Genomic DNA, 21,974 nt, shown 5'->3' with positions numbered 1-21,974 from the left:
TCCTTGAAGCGTAACATTCTTGAATATGTTCCCTTGCTCTGGAAGAGGACGGATTGATGGAGATTGACGAGGATGAAGCTTAGGGCTCCCCTAAGGGGGAGAACCCTTCCCCAAGATCCAAGATGATTGAAAAAGGAGAGAAACCCCCTTTTATAGCACTTGGCACTGTTAGCTAGAGCCCTAGAGCCAATCATTTGATGATTGTATTATAGACTTATTGTATCATATTCTTATATTAATAAAGGCATTTGTTTGGTTATTATACTTACTTGTATTGGTGCCAAATAAACTAAGTATAATAACGTCCTTGAGTAGAAGGTTCTTACCTATATCAATCGATTGGTTGAATCGATAGTGAGATGATATAGGGAACACTACTCTAAATCCTTCCTAGTAGAGTATTAACATTCAGGGACAATGTTAATGCAATAAGACTAGCATGTATGTCAACTCGATGACTTGATCTCACAAGTCATGGATATGGAGATATCAAGTTGACAAATGGGTATGCATTGGAGAATGTATACTGAATGACCCGCCATGAGAAAGTATCATGGATCGTTATATGAGTATCATATACTTTCTCATGTGACTATTAGTATGACTATTGGTCCTTAGACCTGAAGTCACCATGGTTCTCTACATAAGGAGTTATGTACTTTGGTTTCGTCAAACGTCACCCGTAACTGGGTGGACTACAAAGGCGATTACTGGGTATATAACGAATTATGTAGAGGGATGTGAGTGATGTAGATGGGATCTATCCCTCCCATATGACGGGAGCGACATCGGTATTCTTGATATAGTTAGACCACGAAGTGCATGACCATGCCCAAATGAGTCAACATGAGATGTTGAGCTCATTTGATCGAGTGAGTCTATTTGGAGTTCAAGATTTAGATTGATTAGAGGATGACACGGTCTATGCCTCACATTGATCAATCTAGATGTCTAGGATAGAAGGACAATGTCACATATTGTGAGGAGTCACAATTAGTAGTCACAAGGTGATGTTGGATCTCAACATTCTTGTAACTTGGGTAGCAATGGTGTATTGCTAGATGCCGCTCATTGCTTATGTTTCTAAAGGAGTTTAGAAACATTGCCAATGTTACAAGAACCTATTGGGTCACACACAAAGAGCAAGTGGATGGAGATTAGGTTCATATGATGAACCAATTGGATTATGTTCATATGATGCACCAAAGATTGGATTCAAATTAGACTTATTGAGTTAGACTCAATTAGATTCAATTGTTGAATGAGTCTAATTTAAATTTGATTCATTGAGTCAATTTATATTAATGAATTGAGATTCATTAAATTAAAATTGACTTGAATCAAAGGTTGGATTTAACTCAACAAGGAAGAGAATTGGTCAATTTTGACTTGACCAAATGGAAGTTGAAACATCAAGTTTGACTTGATGCATTGCCACATCATGAAGGTTGACTCATCCTACATGGCATGACTAACCTTGCCACATCATCTCCACCTCATGAGGTATGCCACCTCATGGAGGTTACACCTCCCATTCCATTTAATGTGGCCGGCCACATTAAATGAGGGAGTTATGTGTGTGGCCGACCACACTAAAGGGTGGAAGGGGTTTTCATTTGGTGGTAATTGATGAATGGTAATTGCTTCTCCTTCTTCCTAGCTTCTTCCTCCTCTTTGCTTGCTGTTGTCGAGAGTTTTCATGGAAAGAGAAGGTGGTTGAGTGAGTTCCAAGAGAATAAGGAAGAGTGAAGGTCACAAAGGAGGATACTACTTCTTGAGTGTATGAGATTCTTTTTGCATCCTCTTCTTTTCTTCCTTTCAAATCCTACCCGAGAGCCCAAGAAGTGCTAGCACACTTGTGGTGCTCTCTTCTCCATTCTTGAGTGTTAGAGAACACTTCTTGTTCATGTGGATATCACTAGAGAGTTGTCTACGTTGACAACTTCGAGATCCGGTGTACCGTTGGACGAGCGGGATTTGCGAGGGCACGCTTCAAGGTATAGATCTCTTCCATGTAGATCTAGGAGTAGATCTAAGTTTTAGTAAACTCGTACTCGTATTTAAATCTGTTGAAATCTATCCTTCGCACGAGATCCAGTGGCATGGGTGATTCGGGGTTTCCGCGACGCGAAAATGCGGTTTTCGCGGCCCGAAAAACCCAACAGGCACAACCCTTGCACTGGCCGTGACATGGCCGTATGAATCCACACGGCCATGTGCTGTCTTGGCTATGGTCCGGTGGCACTTCTGTGTGGTCCACATGGCCAAAGTCTTCTTCTTCTCTGGAAATGTGACACGGGCGTATGGTTCACACAGCCAAAGTCTTCTTCTTCTTTAGAACTTCCACACTACCCATGTGGATTGACACGACCGTATGGATTTCACACACCCCTTGCATGGCCCTTGGCATGACTATATCTCATTGCAACGTCTTTTAGACCATCAAGATTGGGGTTTTCTTTAGTGGAAGTCTTCATAAAAGTTGTAGATCTTGAAGTTATCTACATTTTGATATAAAGAACAACCCATAATTCCAACCGAGCACAAAGTTATGACTATTTTAGTTTTGGTCTGCATTGTTGAAAATTTCACACGACCTTCACACCGCCGTGTGGATTGCACACGACCTCCACACGACCTCCTTTTGGCCTCCACATAGCCGTGTGAATTCCATAAAACCAGAACATGGGAAAAACTTGATTTTCGCATGCTCGTGTGAGTTCTACACAGTCCAGACATTTTGAAAGCTCTAGACTCCATTTAAGCTCTGTTTTTGCTCCAAATCACATTATATCAATCAAAACAAGTAAAGAGTATATCTCCGAATAAAAGGAGTAGAAATATGATATTATAATAAAATAGGGTACAATAAACATAGATTATGCTTATGATATATAAGTAGATGTGTGTCAAAACATGCATAAAAGTGTATATAATCTACGTACATCATGTAGTTCCAAAAATCTCTCCCAGAGCTCCTTGGCAGACTCATAGGTTCTTATCCGGTTGACTTCTTGTGGCGGTAATATGCTCAGCAGATGAAACTCTGCTTTGCAGTTTGCCACAAAGTTGGCTTGCTCCTTCTTCATCCATTGATATTTTTCTTTGCCCTCGAATGCTATAAAACTAAATTCCATTATTAAAAGTAAATCAAAATCTGTCTTAAAAAAATATCTCCATTCTTTTTTCCATCTCATGAATTCCCTCTCAAATTTTGGTGGGTAGATGCTCAATCAGGCCATCTCGTGTGTTTCGTTCGACAGTTAATCGTCCTGAAGCTGTTGGGATCTGATACCACTTGTTGGACCAGGTAGGTTTGGAAGCTTAGAAAGTGGCTAGGAAATTAATACAGGAGTTGTTGATCTATTTCCTAGGTTCAGGAGTCTTTTTATAGCCCCCAGTAAACCTTATCCAAGGCTGGAAGGTGCTTCCAACAAGGTGGAAGGCGCATCCAGCGAGGCAAGCGGGGATAAAGTTTTATCCTTGCCAACATTCACTTTTTCCCATTCTAAGGCGCTTTCAACAGGGTTGAAGGCACCTTCCATGGCGGGTTGAAGCACCTTCAATCCTATTGAAGGCACCTTCCTACTGAAAGGCGCGGAGGTGCCTTTAACTCCATTGAGGGTGCTCCAATCGCTTGGGTGATTTTGGCCAACCGACATAGGGCTCACCCGAACTCATTTTCTGACCTTCTCCTCGACTAGTCTTTCTCTCGGCTTCTTGTCCCTCGGACCTCAGCGCGCGTCATTCTCGTCTGCCCGTGTACTCTTCCGCAGCATCTTGTCTCTGGGATGCATCGAGCCTGTCGGCTCTCTCCCGTGACGTCCTTCTCACTAGTTGCATCTCTCGCTCGACTTCCTGTGCTCTTAAGCTCCTGGACACTTAGACATAAAGGTTAAATACCAACAGGACCTAACCTAACTTGGTTGATCACATCAAAATTACCACGGGGTACCAATAGTGTCTTACATCCACATAGTCGTATGCCCTTTTCTTCTCTCTTCTTCCACTTTCTCCTCCTTACCTTAGATCTCTCTATTCCAAAGTAAGATATCAGCTTCCTTCCTCTTCACTTCTTCTCAAAAGCTCTCTAAGAAAGTCTCTTCTCCATCTCCCAACTCCCCTCTTTAAGATTTCCCTCAAAATCTCTCTTAATCTTAGTCTAAATTGGATACAAGATCTCAAGCAAGGATACTCTTTTCCCTTGCTTTCTCTCCCATCTCAAGCAACCAACACCTCTCCATAACTCAATTTTCTTTTCTTGATTCTCTCCTCTTCTACCAATCGATTACCCCTTTTGACTTGTGAGAAGTGGATTTAGTGGAGGAGATGACAACGGCAAAGGAAAAGTCACCGACAAAGGAAAGTGCTAGGCACACGATGAACGTAGTGAAATATTTTATGGAATTATCTTTCTCAATGATAAAGACCAGTCCTATTTTGATTCTCTTATTACTTAAAAAATTGTATGTATATGTTATCTTAATAATTATACTATGGATATCTTAGCAATTAGGGATGATATGGATTAGATGATAAACAACATAACTTGAAATGTTTTAATGAGTCTCCGCTATCCAACCTACCCTAGAGTCACCCTAGAATTCTTAAGCTCAATTGAGACCAATATCACCTCTGATTGTGATGATGAGGGGAAGATTAGTTTTCATTTATTGAATCATGATTATGAGTGGTCTCTTTACGACTTTAATACTTATTTTGGTTTGCCCATTGAGGAGTTTCGTAGGTTTCATAGTTCTTTTAATAATAATGATTTTTGGACTAAAATTGCAGATGTGGAGGAATCCTATGCCTCTTCTCTTTCCAAGGCCTCATCCCTTCAAAACCTAGTTTTCTGTTACCTCCACCGTGTTATAAGCAAGGCTATTTTTTATCATGGTGATAGTAAACATGTTGTGCAGAAAATATACTTTATTTCTTTTGGACCATGTTGAATAAGGTCAATTATGATTCGGGGTTCCATTTTGTTCATAACCTAGCGAGATCTGATAAGGTATCTTTGGGCACTATTGTATTTGGCAGGTTTGTTACACACATAGTTGTAAACTTGGGTTATGAGTTATTTGGTATGGAAATTATACATGGTAATTCTAAGATTGATCTTGACACTTGCTTGACGATGAAGATGATTTGTCGGGAGAGGAATTAATTTGGTTTTCTTAGGAAGAATGGATTCCCTTTTCTGCTATATAACCCCGACTATACTACAATTCAAAATCTCCTCAATTGGGTCATTAAGGATAGTGCACTTGAATATACCCCCTCTCCCACTGATCGACTGGAACCCTCCTCCTATAGACCCGAGCCAACTAGACACTCTTTTGCTTATGGCGATATGGGTCATTCTGGATTTTACTTTTCTGACTTCCATGCCTCATTGAATACCCTTCATGAGGAGCATGCTACCCATCGACACTTGTTAGAGGGGTATTTTGCTATGACTGAAGAACAACTTTAGGAGGTGTGAGATCATTTTAGAAGGACATACCAGTTCTGAGACTATGTTTTTGATTTCTTTGGTCATCAACATTGGGAGTGGGAGAACGAGGAGGAATTTAGACGTTTTATGGATTTGATGAGGCAACAGGTCACTACTCTTTATCAGTACTACGAGCATCTTGGCAACTTGCCCCGCATTCTTAGATTTCCTCCTTGTCCTCCTCCATCTTAGTGATTCTTTTTCATTGGGACAAAGAAGTGTCTAAGTTTAGGGGGTTTTGAACATATGTACATATGCTTGTTTCAGCTTGGTTTGCTTTTGTTTGGTATGATTTAGTTCTATTTCAGTTGTCAATTTGTTTTGATTTGGTTATGTTTCATTTGTGGCATTTTTAGTTGCTTCAGTTATCATATCATTGATGGTTTATCCTTATTGTAAAAATGCTAGCACACTTATTCTAGATATTTATGATGCTGTGATTTGATATGTTAATATACCTATTGTTCTATTTTTTCTATCCATAATAGCATAAAGTGAATAATATTTTTACTATGAAACCTTGAGTGTTGCCCTAGTTTAAGAATTTTTTTCATATTATACTTGACTTTGGTGGTAGATAATTTTAAAAATAGTCATGATTCATAAAACCATACTATTACTTTTGCTTCTAAGGGGATCTCTCAACTATATTTTGTTTACTAAATAAACTTGGATCACGTTAATTCATTTAGAAAAATCAAAATCCCTATATTTGTCCTAGTGCTACATTTACAAGCATAAAAAAAAAATTAAATAAGGGATAATAAAAATAGTTGTTGTGAGTGGAAACTAATAAGTTACTCTTTTGAGACAGAGTTAGGTTATTGGGAAAATAATTGTTATGTTTCTCTTGATTCCGAGCAATCATTTAAGACCTTGTGTAGACTTCGAGAGGGATGAACTATACATGTGATAGGTAAGTGCTTGTACCATAGGCATAAGGAACACTGTTAGATGACAACTTAACTAAGCTATGAAAATGACACTTGAAAAAGTTAGACCACCCATGACACTAAACATGGAGAACTTCTACTTAGATCATACTCAACCAATTTTGTATCATACTTATCAATATAACTATATGATAGAATTAGACTGATTCACTAAGGAATATGATGCACCATTTCTATACATGAATCTAGATTGTGAGTTTTTGCTTGAGAACAAGTATATATTTGAGTCTGGGGTGTGATATGCATAGATTATGCTTGTTTCTAAACATTGCTTGTCATACATTTAATTATATTTTATGAGCATGATTTACATTATCACACCCTATTTCATTATGATTTTATTGCTTTTACTCCATTAGTTTGGAGACATGATCTTTTCATATTTTGACTGACAAGACATATTTTTGGAGCAAAAATGAAGCATATTGGACATTAGAGCGAACTTGGAGAGAATTCAACAAAGCAAGGTCATGCCTCATCGGCACGACTGTGCCTTATTCAGCCAACACATGTTCATACCTGATGTGCGTAGATTGTATACTCTTGTTTAGCATGTTTTAACGCACATTCACATACTTTGCACGTGCTTTATCTATGCATTTTCGTACTTCCAGCTTTACTTTTAGCATATTTACTCTTTTTTTTCGAAGATCTTCTTTTGTGCATTTTTTGTACACAGGAGTCGATTTTGGAGAAGAAATGATGTCCGAGGCAAAAATTACAAAGGAGGAAGGCACCATCCTTGAGTGCCACACGAGCCTACCATAGGGGGTTGCCCAGGCCGTGTGAGGATCACCACCCGTGTGGCTGTAGCAGGAAGGGGACTGGTCATGGCCGTGTGATTCACACACGGTCGTGCCAAGTTTTGAAGCCAACAGGAGCCAGGCCGTGTACACCACATGACCTTGCAAGCACTCCAGAGTTGAAGCAGTGCATGGCCGTGTAGATATACATGACCGTGTAACATTTCCAGAGGCCAAGAACACCCAGACCGTGTAGATCTACATGGTCATGCAAGGGGAGCAGTGGCAGAGCAGGCCATGGCTGTGTCTCACACACGGTCGTGTGAGACAGGCAGAGAAGGGAGTAGCACAGGTCGTGTGAGCTTCACACGACCGTGTCTCGGGGTCGTGTGGCGCCCAAACCCCTCCTCTATATAAAGCCTTCTTCAAGATTTGAAAGGGGATCTTCTCCCCTTTGGAAGAAATCAAGATTTGGGCATTCCTCTACCTTCTTGGAGGGATTTTTCGATTATTCGAGGGCAGATCTTCAACGTTTCGACTCCGGGAGCAAGGATTGGATCCGAAGACCATTCTTCATCGTAGATAAGCCTTTCTTCCCTTTCTTTCTTGGATTTGGGGATCAAGATGCTTGTAATCCTCTTATTTTCGGATTTCTTTCCTCATTCTATGGATTAGATCTCTTGTTCTAGGATGGAGGGAGTATTTGTAATAAAGATTTGATGTAAAACTCTTGTGGATTTGCCAATTTCTCATTTCAATGATTTTGTTCTGCTTTGTATCTCTTTGATCTTGTATGGAATGTTGTGATTTGGACCTAATGCCCATTCTTGATTGAATGTTTGAATACCTTGTAGAGATTATTTCTCGTTCGATTTTCCGAGGGACGTTCGTGAAAGGAACAAGCCTGTGTAAGGACGTTTGAGAGATGATCTTGAGGATGAAATAGGGTTATTCAAGGGGGTAGGATAGATTGTATGTGTTTATATCTTGTATCTTGATGCGGTTGAGGAGTGATGAATTCTTATGTTGATTATCCGAGGGACGCACGTGACAGGTAAGCCCGTGTAAGGACAACATAGATTCATTCCTAATTGATCACATTTAGGTATATATTTTAGTCCTAGGCTGGTTATCTATTGTAAGAGGGAACCAGCAACCTCCTACAAATGATGGACAATTGAGGAATAAGATTTGGTAGATCATTTACATTGAATAATCTTACAAAGAAACTGAAACTCCTAGAACATACCTTTATCATAACCCTCATTCTTGTTTCTTATTTTTTAGTTTCTATGTTTTACTTTGCATAGTTGTACTTTGCTTTTGTCTTAGCTAACTCGTGTTGAAACATCTTTAGTGGTTATTCTAGTTCCTGTGGATACGATATCTTTTATTTACTTACTATATTTCCGTCACTTGCGGAATGTCAACAATACCTCACAGGTATGACCGTATCTCCCAGATGTTCCAGAATGCCACACGATTAGGTTGTGCCTCCCAGGCATGACCTTACCTCTCAAGCATGATTGTGCCTCTTCCCTAGGTCTCAAACAAAAAGTCGTAAGGTCTAGTCGTGCCTCACAGGCACGACAGTGCTTCTTCCCAAGGCTCAAAATAGAAATCCACATGGTCCAGTCGTGCCTCCTAGGCACAACCGTGTCGCTTCTTAGGGCTCAAAATAGAAAGCCACATGGCATGACCATGCTAAAAAGACACGATCATGTTGCGTCCAAATAGCCTATGTGATGGCCTTATAAAAGAGCATTGAGATCCCCTTTTTTAGGTGAGAGAAGACTTTTCCCTTCAAGGAAACCCACAAGATCCATTCTGAGGTAGATTTTGATGATCCATCTGCCATCTGAGCTAGAATTCCATCTGAAGACATCAACAACATCTCGCTAATCTTTCTCTTTTCTTTCCAATTTGAGTTGTAGATTGTTATATTCTGTCTTGTGGTTGCATTTCCATTGTTATAGAGTTAGATCTTCAGATTCTATGATGTAGGAAGTAACTATAATGTAATGTTGATGTGTGAATTATGCATTTGGTCATTTCTTTGTTCTATGATATGTTTATGTCTTATACTTATTTGATTGAATGTGTGTTGTAAGTGCAATTGGATATGAAAGATTGGTCACCATATAAAGGAGATGCTCTAGATTATATGACCAGGGGTCCCTTAGTGAAAGAGAGTATCCCTTTAACTAGACTTTCTAGAATCATAACATTGAAAAGGGAGTCAATTCTCTACAAAGGATTAGCTAATTAGAGTTTAATGAGTTTTTTCAATTTAATATTAGGAAATGATTTGTGCAATTTAGACTGTATGACTGGGGACCCTCATGTGATAAGAGGTATTCCTTTAATCGGACTTTCTAGTATTACATTTATAGTGTTACCTTTTTACTTGATAGCATTAAAAGTTGTATAAATATTTCGGTGTAACCTTCATGGGTCCATACCAATAATTTGGTTAGAATCCTTACAAGTGCGTAAACATGAAGATGAGGAGGTGAACAATACATAGGACATCAACTAGTATTGTAGTGAAGCTAAAATCCTAGAATCATCCCAATCCAACTTCTCCCTTTGACTGCTTACCTTCCCCTGACTTTCTCTGCTCTAAGCTCTCTCTCAAACCTTTCCCTCTTGCTCTCTCAACTCTCTCTCTCTTTCTCTCTTGTTCTCATTACCACACATGACCTCGATCGTCTAGATAACTTGCTTTGTAAACTTGACTAATGTTTAATCAATAGTCCCTATGAATTGATATTTTTATTACTTGACAACATAACTGTGCACTTGCGATTAGATAACATGGGTGACTAGCGATATTCTTTATAGGATCACTACAAGAAAAACCCTCATAGACATCGGTGGAACAACAACGGTTTTAAGCAAAAATCGATGTCTCTAAGTATTTTACACCAGTTTTTCCAAAAACCGATGTTTATGAGCGCAGATTTTCGCTCATAGACATCGGTTTTTTTAGACGATGTCTATGAGCGCATTTTTTTGTTAATAGACACCGATTTTAACAGCGGTTTTTAAAACCCGATGTCTATGAACCAAAATAAAATAATATAATTTTTCCACCAATACTTAGCCAAAATTTACAACAATTCACTCTTCCCTCCAAACCTAAACCTATATCGCGCCGTCACCACCACTTTCCTCCTCGCCGCTGCTCTCCTCATCTCCCTCTTCCCCTTCCTAGATCGCCCCTTCCTCTCCCGATCAGGATCAACACATGGAGCCCTTGCTTGTTCGTCCAACCACACCGCCGTCGTCCTGGAAGCTGCATAACTTTATTTTCCCCACTCGTAGCTGAACCAGCGCCATCTGCGTTGCACCAACCTCCCCTTCGCCGGTCACGAAGACACTGGAGCAATGTTGACCCTCTCATTTGATGGGATAGGCTGAACGACGGGTAGGTGCCCACCATCATCCCATCTGGAGAAGACCTCGCATGCGTCGACGAAGGGGAAAGCAAATGAGGGAGCGGAGAGAACCTTAGATGAGATCTGTGGCATAGCTCTACGATTCCTCTGCTCGATCCGTCATTGCGGTGTGCTCGTTTCACCCAGACAGGTTAGATCGCTTCGCTTCGGTGGATCTTCTTTATGAATTAGTCGTTTCACCGTTGTCTCGAGGTTGCTTTTGTCTCAATCCATGCAAGGATTCGAGGGTTTCTTGAAGCTCGATCTTTGGTTTTGTGATTATTGGGCAAAACATTTTTTTTGGCTGGTCCATTCTCGTGCCCTCTATGGAAGATGGCGTTACCGGTTCATTTTGTTTTTCGTAGGAAAAATTACTACTTTCCTACTCCCCTGCTGAATGAAGCTCCTTTTCTACTCCCTTGCTTTGTTCCTTTCTGTTTGATCTTTTGTCTACTTCTTCTCATGATTTCTTAGATTTTGGTTTTCAAGTGTGTTCTGTCCTCATGTATGAGACTAGAAAGAGAACATAATTTTGTAATTTTAGGTATGAATTGAAACATCGCCATCTTCTCTAATCGTAGGTTTCGTTTGTAAGGCTGCAGTGTATTTTTCTATCTCGAGGCTGAATGAAGATTCAAAGATTCTTTGTTGGTCCAGTTCCACGTTTTTCTATGGATGATCCTGATTGTGATTTAACTTTTATATATTTCAGTGGCCTCCTCTTGGTTTTCCTCTCTACCTCAGTTATTTTTTTCATTTTTATTGGAACTGAATGCGCTGTTGAGCTTACTTTGCTCGTTTCAGGGATTGTGTGCCGGTATGGTGACACTGTTGATTACAAAATGGAAAAGCTCAAGGATACTTTCCTTTGACGAGGAGCTATTCTTCATTTTTCTGCTGCCTCCTATTATCTTCAATGCTGGGTATTTTTCTAAATTATAGCTGGCTATTATAGTAAGTAGATGAGGCTGGAAGGTAATGTTGATATGAGCAAAGAAGAAAAAAAAGTACCAAAGGCGGTTTTTTTCTTCTTTCCTCTTATGCTATTCAAATATATACTTCTAATACCCTCAAAAAAATATTCCCTCAAAAATTATAGAACAAGTAAGAAAAACATATGATTGCATTGGATGTTTAACAAATAGGTTATTCATTTCAGATCTGCAAAAATAAAACTGAAACTGTGAATGTTTTGTTTGCATAAAATTAGTTGAGAGGTACCAATTTACTGATTCTGATAATTTCCTTTGCTGATATTTCCTTCCCTCATTTCTACCAAATTTTACCTGCAGCTTCCAGGTCAAGAAAAAACAATTTTTTCGCAACTTCTCAACAATTCTACTATTGGGTGTATTTGGGACACTGGTATCCGTCTGCATTATCTCCGCTGGCAAGAGTTGAGACTTAAAAGGTTGACTAGCTAAATCTAGAAATCAACTCTTTCGTGATTGTCATGTTCTTTTCTTTCTCAAATTGTTCAATTTTTCCAATTAATGAGGAAAGAACTATCAAATTTTGTACTCTTTTGATCCTATGGAGTAAATGGTGCAATGAATAGAGGGAGATAATATAAACCTCTAGGTAACATAATAAAACTGTTTAATTGATTTGTATATTACTAGTGGTAAGCTTTGCACATGGTTCAATGAGAGATAGGATCCATCTAATCAACACCAAATTGTTGGGATGAACACAATGTAGATGCTATTTTACTTAATCTTCATGGTATGGTGTATTGGGGAGATGAATGGTGTGCCATCATGGGTACTGATTTTAGAAGTGACAGCAGGAGTACTGATTGGAATCTTCCTAGCTATAGGTGCTCTGCTTTGTATCAAATTCCAGAAGAAGCGTGCTCAGATAAGGAGCACCAGCTCAAGGAGAGCATTAACTGTCCCCATGCGTGCCAATGGAGTTGATGCTTCTTCAATGCAATCAGACTCTATCATGGATCAAGAGTCACCAAAGCACAATGACTTTGAAGAAGATAGTCCTTCCTTATGGACTGAAGGAACCAAGAGGAAGCATCTTGTGTCTGTTTCTAGAGTGCCCAAATATTCATACAAGTAAGAACAGCTCCATCCACATCATCTTCAAGATATTGATGCATATGCATATTCAAGCCTCTGATCTTCACTGTTTTTGTTAAGAAAAAAACAATCCCTTCCAATTTATCTTTATGATGATCCTTTGATCATTTGTTTCTTCCTTCAAATTCACGGGTTATTTGTTATATAAAATGGTGCAGGAGATGGAAAACTGGCGGAGAACTTTAGAGCAACTGAGGGCGGATAATAACAAGCTACAGGTTACCACTAAAAGCTCATGCCTTTGCCTTTTTTTGTTTTCATATGTTTTGTTTGTCTGGCTTCTAGCTTCCTGTTTCAGTTTTCTGTCTTAATTCTATAGCTTTTGAGCTTAATTATATCTCTAATTCGCCAAAGACAAGATAGATTGTCTTGAGGTCTTGCTGTCAACTTAGGTTGACCGATTGAGAGTCACTTAGATCAGCGATCATCTCCTTACTGTTCGTTGGCGCCTCCACGATGCGCTCTCCCTCGGCATGAGGTACTTGGTCTTCTACTTTCTTAATCATCCTTTGTTGCTATGCAATTCCTACAATTTTCAATGACATATGTTCCCTAAAAAACATGGTTGTGAGAAGTCTATGCTTGCTTGTTTTTTAATGGAAAATAAAGATTTTAGCTTGTACTGCAGTGTGAATATTAGCAAGAGTATGAACTAGTCAAAAAATTTGAGGGTAACTAGCTGCATTTATCTAGGATGGTTGAATAATATATGATGGATGACAAAGGAACAAGTTAAAATTGTCTCCTTTTAGTTTGGAGCTAAATAATCTCATACAATTGAAACTTTTTCTTAAATGATATGACTTGAAGAATGTTATGTACTTGTAGTAGAAAGCGAAGTTATTCAATCTGGTCAAGGCTATTGGGATTAAGATCCTATGTAGCAACCATGAGGAAATATAGGATTGAATCACAGGTTCACAAGATTCTAGCCTAATTCAGATCCTACTTAAACTCTAGATTGCTTAGGTCTGTTTGGGTTGTAAGATCTTAAGTTCCATATCATCATTTTAACTCTCATGGTTGGAATCAACATTATCTAGATACCACAAGTAGGATCTACGCAGAGGAAGGTGCTGTAATCTTCCACTTTGGGTCATCCTTAAATTGACATTGATGTACCTTTAATGCATAAATCACCCGCACCATGAAGTCACACAACAAAATGTATTTTATGGTATAAGTAATACATCAAATACCTTGTGTGGCAATGTTACCAAGGATAGAACACAATGTGATTAAAACCAATGGACACAAAAGAAAAGGAACATGAGCGATATAACATGATTAAAAATAAGTCTTACCAGAATGCTAGCTCGTTAAAAGTGCAAAGAGCCTAGAGAAACCTTCGCCTACTTCTTGTATAAAAGCTGTCAACACTTCCTAGACTCCTCTCTTAATACTGGTTTTTAAAAAAAAAAAAACCCAGCTCATATAACATGTTCCTCTGACATCAATAATTCTCTCTAGAGAAGAAAATCTTTCTGCAAAATTTCTTTAGTTTCCAATAGCCTCTTAACAGATTTCGATGTGCTATTCAGATCATGGTACTGACCCTAGATGAAAACTTGTAATACAATGCATTCCTAGGTCGCATACATTTGTAATGGTATTCCTGGTTTTAAGGGTAGAAATCCTCCAAACATAGGAGCCTTTTCAATATGATGGCATTGCTAACCTTCTAATTATATTTATGGCAGTGAGAATCACAATCTAAAGGAGGAAACGGTTGGGAAACAGTATGAGTCAGTAAGTTCCTGTTAATCTCTATTATAGTCCTCTTCTTGTTTTTTCGAAGGGTTTATCTGATAATGTGTTCAGGTGAAGATGAGGACATCAAACCAGAACACATACAATGCAGGGTCTCATGTGATGGAGTATGGTGATAAGAATGTAAAACCTGAGAAGTTGTACCTTTCCTAGGGCTTTGACCCTGCCAATGCCAATTTAACTGAGAATGCACTTCGCCTCAGCAAGCAGATGGGAGTCATCAATCAGAGAGATGCTGACCTCCTATTCTTATGGCACATGGTGAGTGAAGAACACTTCGTTTTCCCTTATTATTTTTATGCTATTTCCATTCGTGGTAATGATTTAACTTGGAGACTGAATGATTTAATAAGAACATTGTATCTTTGGTACCATTCTAAGGTAGACCCGACCCCGGGCCGGGTCTGGCCCGGACCCGGACCCAGCCCGGGTCTAGCCCGGACTCGGCCCGGGCCCGTAACCGGGTCAACGGGCCGGTTGCCCGTTGACCCGGTTCATGGGCTGTAAACCCGGCGAACCGCCGGTTAACCGGCGAGTTGAACCGGCGGTTCAGCCGCAAACAATTTTTTTTTTTAAACGGCTTGAACCGCCGGTTAACCGGCGGTTCATAGCCGTTGGAACCGCCGGTTAACCGACGGTTCGTAGCCGTTGGGAGGGTTTTTTGGGTATTTTTTTTCAACGGTTAGGATCATTTGACCATTTTTTGATCAATGGCTATGATTTAGTGTCCGTTACTATCAAAACTCTATTAATAAAGAGCTCATTTCATCATTTTTCACACACATCTTCTCTACTCTTAATCTCATTTTCGTATTCTCTAATCTCTACACACTTTCGTTTTCAATTTTCAATTACAATGGAAGGAGGCCGCGGAGGTGCATCATCTCGAGCTCGGAAGGGAAAGCAAATAATGAATCCGAGGGAGGAGGACCCCAACATTCAATCCACCGATGATGAGATCGAGCATCTTCCGAATCCGACACCCGAAACACAAGGAAGTACCGATGCAATTACTTCTAAGGTTCGGGAACTTCCTCCTCTAAAGTCTTCTATTTTTACTAAACATTTTGAGAAGGTCACTCTTCCGTCGGGAGAAATGCGTGCAAAATGTAAGCACTGCAATGCTTCCTACAAATTCCAAGCCGGCGGCGGCTATGGGTCGTTGAAACGACATGTAGAAACGAAGCACCCGACGGAATATAGAATCGACCGTTCTCAAACATAATTATCAAGATTTTCTTCAACTAGCGGTAGTACCGATTCCGGTTTATTTTTATATTCGGATAATAAATTAAGAGAATCATTAGCTAAATTTGTTTCTGTAGAACATCTTTCTTTTAGTTTTGGATCTAAATGCACATTTGAAGATTTTTGTAAAGAATCTCTTAATCCATGTGCTAAACGTGTTCCTAGGACTACACTTACTCGTACAATTAAAAAATTAGTAAAACAAGGAAAAAAGAATTTAATTGATGAATTTAGTAAATTAGATAATAAAGTTTCTTTATGTTCCGATATTTGGAGTGATCATTGGCAAACACATTCGTATATGGGTGTGACTTGCCATTGGATCGATAACTCTTGGAACCTCCAAAAAAGATTATTAGCTTATAGAGTTTTTGATGAATCACATAATGCTCATAATATCGCACAATTATTATGTTTAATTTTAGAAGAATATGGTTTAACTCATAAAATATTTTCAATATCATTAGATAATGCTAGTTCTAATATCGCTTGTATGATCTAAAATTTGTTTGTCAACCTATTATTGGAGGTTTATTTTTTCATATTCGTTGTGTATGCCATGTTTTAAATTTATGTGTTCAAGATGGTTTAAAAATTTTAGAAAGTTATATTAAACCAATTAGAATTGCAATTTCTTATTTATGGTCTCATCCATCTATAATGAAACAATGGGGTAGGTTTTGTAAAATTAATGGAATGAGACCTAAAAAATTTCCACATGATGTACCAACACGTTGGAATTCAACATACCAATTAGTACAAGATTCATTTCAATATAAAGAATTATTATGTTCATTTTTTGGACAAAACACTAATACTAATATATATTTATTTTCACAACAATGGAATATTTGTAGTAGTATTTGTGAAATTTTAAAAGTATTTAATGATGCAACCGAACAACTTTCCGGTGTTTATTATCCCACTGCTCAATTAGTTTTAGAAATTTTTTCTAATATAGTATTAGTTTTAAATGAACATATTAATAATGAATCTTTATCTCCTTGCATCTTAGCTATGAAAACTAAATGGGAAAAATATTTTTATTTAATTCCTGAAATTTATTTAATTGCATTTGCTTTAGATCCTAGATTTAAATAAGAAGTTTTACAAGAAATGTTAACTTTATATTATGACGCTTTAATTCCAATTAAAGATTCTTCTTCCCCTGATCCAGTTAATATTATATATAATGTTAGAATTTATTTATATGATATTTATAATCAATATTATGCAAAATATGGAACACAAATTAATATTTTTGAAATTCAACAAACTACTAATAGTAATTTAAAACTTACAAAAGCACAACTCTTATTAAAAGAACGGACAAAACGTCCACGAGGATCCTCAAGTTCCACACAGGAACTTGAGAATTATTTTACGACTTCTTTTGATTTTAATGAAGCAGATAGCGAAAATTTCGATATCTTAAAGTGGTGGTCATGAAGGCTCAAAGCTTTCCGTCCTCTCCGTGATCGCAAAAGAAATTTTAGCTTGTCCAGTGTCAACTGTTGTAGTGGAGCAACATATTAGATGAACGACGATCAACTTTGTCTCCCGACTCATTGGAAGCTCAAGCATTACTGGACGATTGGACCAGAGCGGAGAAAAGAATCCAAGGAATGCAACTTTCAGATGACGAAGTTGAAGATTTTGATACTGAAGGAACAAATACGACATGAACAGGAAATGGAAGTGAATGAAAATGTAAAAGGATAAAAATGTAAAAGAACTACGTGGGCTTTGATTCCCCTAAAGGGATACGTAGTCAACTTAAATAAGTGCAAGCCCTATTTTCAAAAAATTTTAATTTCTAATTTTTAATGTTTAATGTTTAATTTTTAATTTTTAATTTTTTTTAACATATTAATCTTGAACCGTGACGAACCGTGAACCGAACCGTGAACCGGCGGTTCTGAACCGTGAATCGTAACCGTCTTGGGCGGTTAAGGTTAAGGGTCGACCTGCCTGGAACCGTCGAACCGGCGGTTCCGAACCGTCGAACCGGCGGTTCCGAATCGTCGAACCTGTAACGCCCCGCCCCTCCTGCTAAGGCGACGGGGGTTACTTGCCATACTTAACAACTTAATAACTTATTACAACGGAAGTCTTACTTGTAAATTTTTGAAACATAGAGTCCATATGTCATACTTAACATTATTTCAAGACATATAGAGTAACATGATAAAATGTCATGGAGATATAACGTAGTAATATAAACTAGGCATAATTTCTATTAAATAAAACAGGTCTTTTTCTTCTTTAGCCAGTCATTGCCACACACATCCTGCTAGCCCCTCCTGCTGCTCTCCTATATCATCCATCCTTTGCCCTTATCTGTGGTACAAGAAAGTAAGCTGTGAGCACTCATGGCTCAGTAAGTTCCTTTCCTACTCACAAAAACCGTATAGCATGTCGACAATCATAAAGCATACATCATAGCATAAGGTATCATGGCATAACATACATGATCATCATACATGTCATAAGCATCATCATAGATATCATGGCATAATCATGGCATAAACACAAGGTAGCATGGCATATCATAAACATGATCATCATAATTATCATGGCATATTCCTAAGGTATATGCAAGGTGAACTCTTAAACATATATCATGAAACATGTGCATCATGTCTTTTTAAAACGTATAGCATAGATACTTAAACATAATCTCAACATAAGAGGGGATCCCGGCTTGTACCACGTACATAACTGCACGCGTCCTAGTAGGTCCAAGGTAGCAAGTCTTGAACCCTACAAGGCATACATATACTAGGCCCGTTTCTTAGTCCATCGACCTAGGGGCACTTAGGAGCCCATCCCTAACGAGGCCCGTTTCTTAGTCCATCGACCCCGGGGCGCTTATGGAGCCCACCCTTGGTACAAGCCTTAAAAGTAAAATAGCATATCATATCTACATAGTCCATATCACTCATGTCATATTCCTGTCATGAAGAGTGCTCTTGATCCCACTTATAGGGAAGCAACTCTTTTAGGCATAGCTTAAAGCATGTATATTTGAGCACACAGCATATCATGATTTTGAGCACACAACATATCATGAACACATGCATAATTAAGCATACAACCTATCATGAGTTTAAGTACGCAGCATATCATGAATTTGAGCACATAGCATATCATGAGTTTAGGCACATAGTATATCATGAATTTGAGCACACAGCATATCATGAAGTTAAGCACATAGCATATCATGAAATTTAGCACACAACATATCATGAAAGTAAGTACATAGCATATCATGAAATTTAGCACACAGCATATCATGAAAGTAAGCACATAGCATATCATGAAATTTAGCACACAGCATATCATGATCTTAAGTATATAGCATATCATGAAACTGGACCTAACATACATAAATCAACATCACAGCATGTCATACTCTTAACATATCATAAAGCATTGCATGTGAAGTTCATGGGAGAACCTAATTAAGTTTCTAACCCTAGTAACAAGGGGTGGCTGAAACATGTAGAGATGGCTTGGGTTATCAAGCAACAAAAAAACATGTGAACCCTAAACATTTATCATTTCTTAGAACATAAGGAACATCTTAAGCATGTTAAGTATAGGTTCCAAGCTTTCTAGGTTCTTTTTCATAACATGGCCGAAACCCATTAAGCCTTTATTTTGGGTTATAAACATCATACAAGTATGAAAAAAAACCTAACAATTGACACATCATATTTCATAAGAAACAACTAGAGCATGTTTGATTTAGGTTCTAAGTTCTCTAAGCCTTTAACCCCAACATGGCCGAAACCCTAGCAACATGTTTCTAGGTTACAAGTAACATAAAAATGTTGAACTTCATACCAATATCCCAATACATATCATGAGAAGCACCATAAGTACTTTTAGTCTAATTTTCAAGCTTCTCAAGCTTTTTAACCTAATGTGGCCGAATCTTGTTAAGCATGGGAATTAGGTTTCTAGTGGCATAATAGCATGAAGACCATAAGAATTTTCCTAGCATTCATTTCAAAGAATAACATGGACCACTTAGTTTAGAATTTGAACATCCTAGGTCAAAGAAACAAGTGTGGCCGAAAGTTGTAGAACAAGAATTCAAGTTTCAAACAACATAAGAACATTAGTTTACTTCATATCTTTTCATCAAGAAGATCCTAAGTATTTTAGGCTTGATTTAAACTTTCCTAGGGTTCAAGTCTCAACATGGCCGAATCATCATATGCATAAAAAAATATAGTTCAACTTAACCTAAGAGCATGACATGCCATATTAGCTTCATATCTTGTCTTATGAAAATCATAGCATGCTAAATTTTAGGTTTAAAAGCCCTTCTAGTCCCTCAACTCTATCATAGCCGAAATTTCATGAAGATGGAATCAAGTTTAAATTAACATACAAGTGGGAAAAACATTAACAACACCATCTACCATAAGGTACATATCATAAGGACAAGAGAGCATGCTTTGGTTTAGGTCTAGAGTTCTTCTAGATCTTTTGTTCTTTCTTGGCCGAAAGTCTAAGCCCATAAACTTATGTTCTAACCAAATATTCTAGCATGAAAATATTAGTTTAAACCCCTTACCATCGGATACATATCATAGGAAACATCATGAACATACCTAGTTGGTTTTCACGTTCTTAAAACCTTTCCTTTTTTTTTTGTTTTGGCCGAACCCTCATGAAACAAGCATAGGTTTTTCTAGCAATATATTTACATGACAATCATATAACTATTGTACCACAGGTGAGGGGAACTTACATCCTTTCACTTGTGGTTTTTCTTAAGGAGAAGAATATCCTAGGAGCTAAGAAATGAAGGAGCTTCCTCTTCTTGTGTCTCCTTTGGTTTCCTTTGCTTGGAAGGGCTAGAACTTGAAGATTCCTTCTCGAAAATTAGTTTTCTTGGAGAAGAAACTTGACTTAGTGTTCGGATCAAGGAGAGGGAAGACCTCTTAGTCTCGGTGAAGAAGAGAAAAGGAGGAAGGAGGAGGAAGAAGGAGAAAATGAGGGATTTATTTTCTCATTTTTCTATTTATTCACCATGAGGGCAATTTATGCCTTCATTTATTCCCTTTCTTAACTCTCCCATGTCTCTTCCCTTGGTTCTCACGAGAATGAGAAGAGGGAGAAGTGAGGAAGGCAACTTTCCTTCTTCTTGTTCCTTCTCTTAACCAAGAGGAAGGAGAGGTAAGCAAATTTGGTTTTCTCTTGCTTCTTGCTTTATTTTCTTTTTCTCTCCTTTAACTAACATTTTTATCTCTTCCTATCCATATGTTATTCTCTATCCTAGTGGTGATCATGCCATAAATCTTTCTCCATTGTTTGTGGGAGGTTCAAGGTTCAATCCTTGACCTTCTTCTCTTACCATATTATTATATCATTTTTTTTTTATTTCTAAGTTCTAGTGGAAATAATTTCTCATGTACTCATAAAAATTCGTGGGTGATAATGTTATATTTAACCTGTGAACTTGGAGCAGTGGAGAGAAAAACTATATACACGGATTTCATATGTAAGTAGGAAACATGGCAGTTTCAATTGGTTTTAACTATCAGTATTGTCTTTCAACTGATTTAGACCCATTTGTCGATCTTTTCATGCAGTTTCCATCTTTCAACCCTGCAGATTCTGTTTTGGAGCACCTTTTTAACCCCTTGCATTGTTCTTATATCTTAACAACCTAGTGTTTGCTTTTAGTATGAAAGATTAGAGGAAGGGTCAAACAAAAAGAAGGAAATTCTCTCGGAGATCACTGAGATGATGATGCATAGAGCACACCTTGACAGTAGCATCGAACTCATCGGCAATCTAATTTTTGGATCGGATGTTGCACCTTTAGTCCTCAAAACCGTGAGGCCATCTGGTCAGGCTCTAGTTGATGATTGGGTTTGCTTGAAAACAGTGGTAAATATTGTGCTCTAGCGTATTCATCTTCACAATCTATTTTATTAAACATGACCATGTGTTAACAAAAAACCTTAGGTCCAAGCATTCGAGTTGCATTGTGGATCGCTCACTCAATATGGCATGAAGTATATGCGAGCTTTCGCAAACATATGTAACGAGGGTGTCTTGAAGGATGCGATGGAAGAAGCTTGTGGTAATGTTTGTGGAAGCTACAACTCAGCTAAGTGGAGTCCCTTTATCCATGGCTACAGTGCATGATCTTGTATCTCAAAATTGCACGTCTAGTGCAATGTAAGCTCATCAGTGCTCATACATAA

The 21,974-nt window shown here is 38.2% G+C and overlaps 1 pseudogene; it reads left to right on the top strand.

Annotated features, from left to right (window-relative positions):
- Positions 1-12,379: 12,379 nt before the first annotated feature.
- Positions 12,380-21,915, top strand: LOC122026656 (annotated as a pseudogene).
- Positions 21,916-21,974: the final 59 nt, after the last annotated feature.

This window comes from Zingiber officinale, chromosome 10A, assembly GCF_018446385.1.
Source record: "Zingiber officinale cultivar Zhangliang chromosome 10A, Zo_v1.1, whole genome shotgun sequence".
Classification (NCBI taxonomy): Eukaryota; Viridiplantae; Streptophyta; class Magnoliopsida; order Zingiberales; family Zingiberaceae; genus Zingiber; species Zingiber officinale.
Note: the sequence above shows the minus strand (reverse complement) of the source record. Positions and strands in the feature narration are given on the sequence as shown.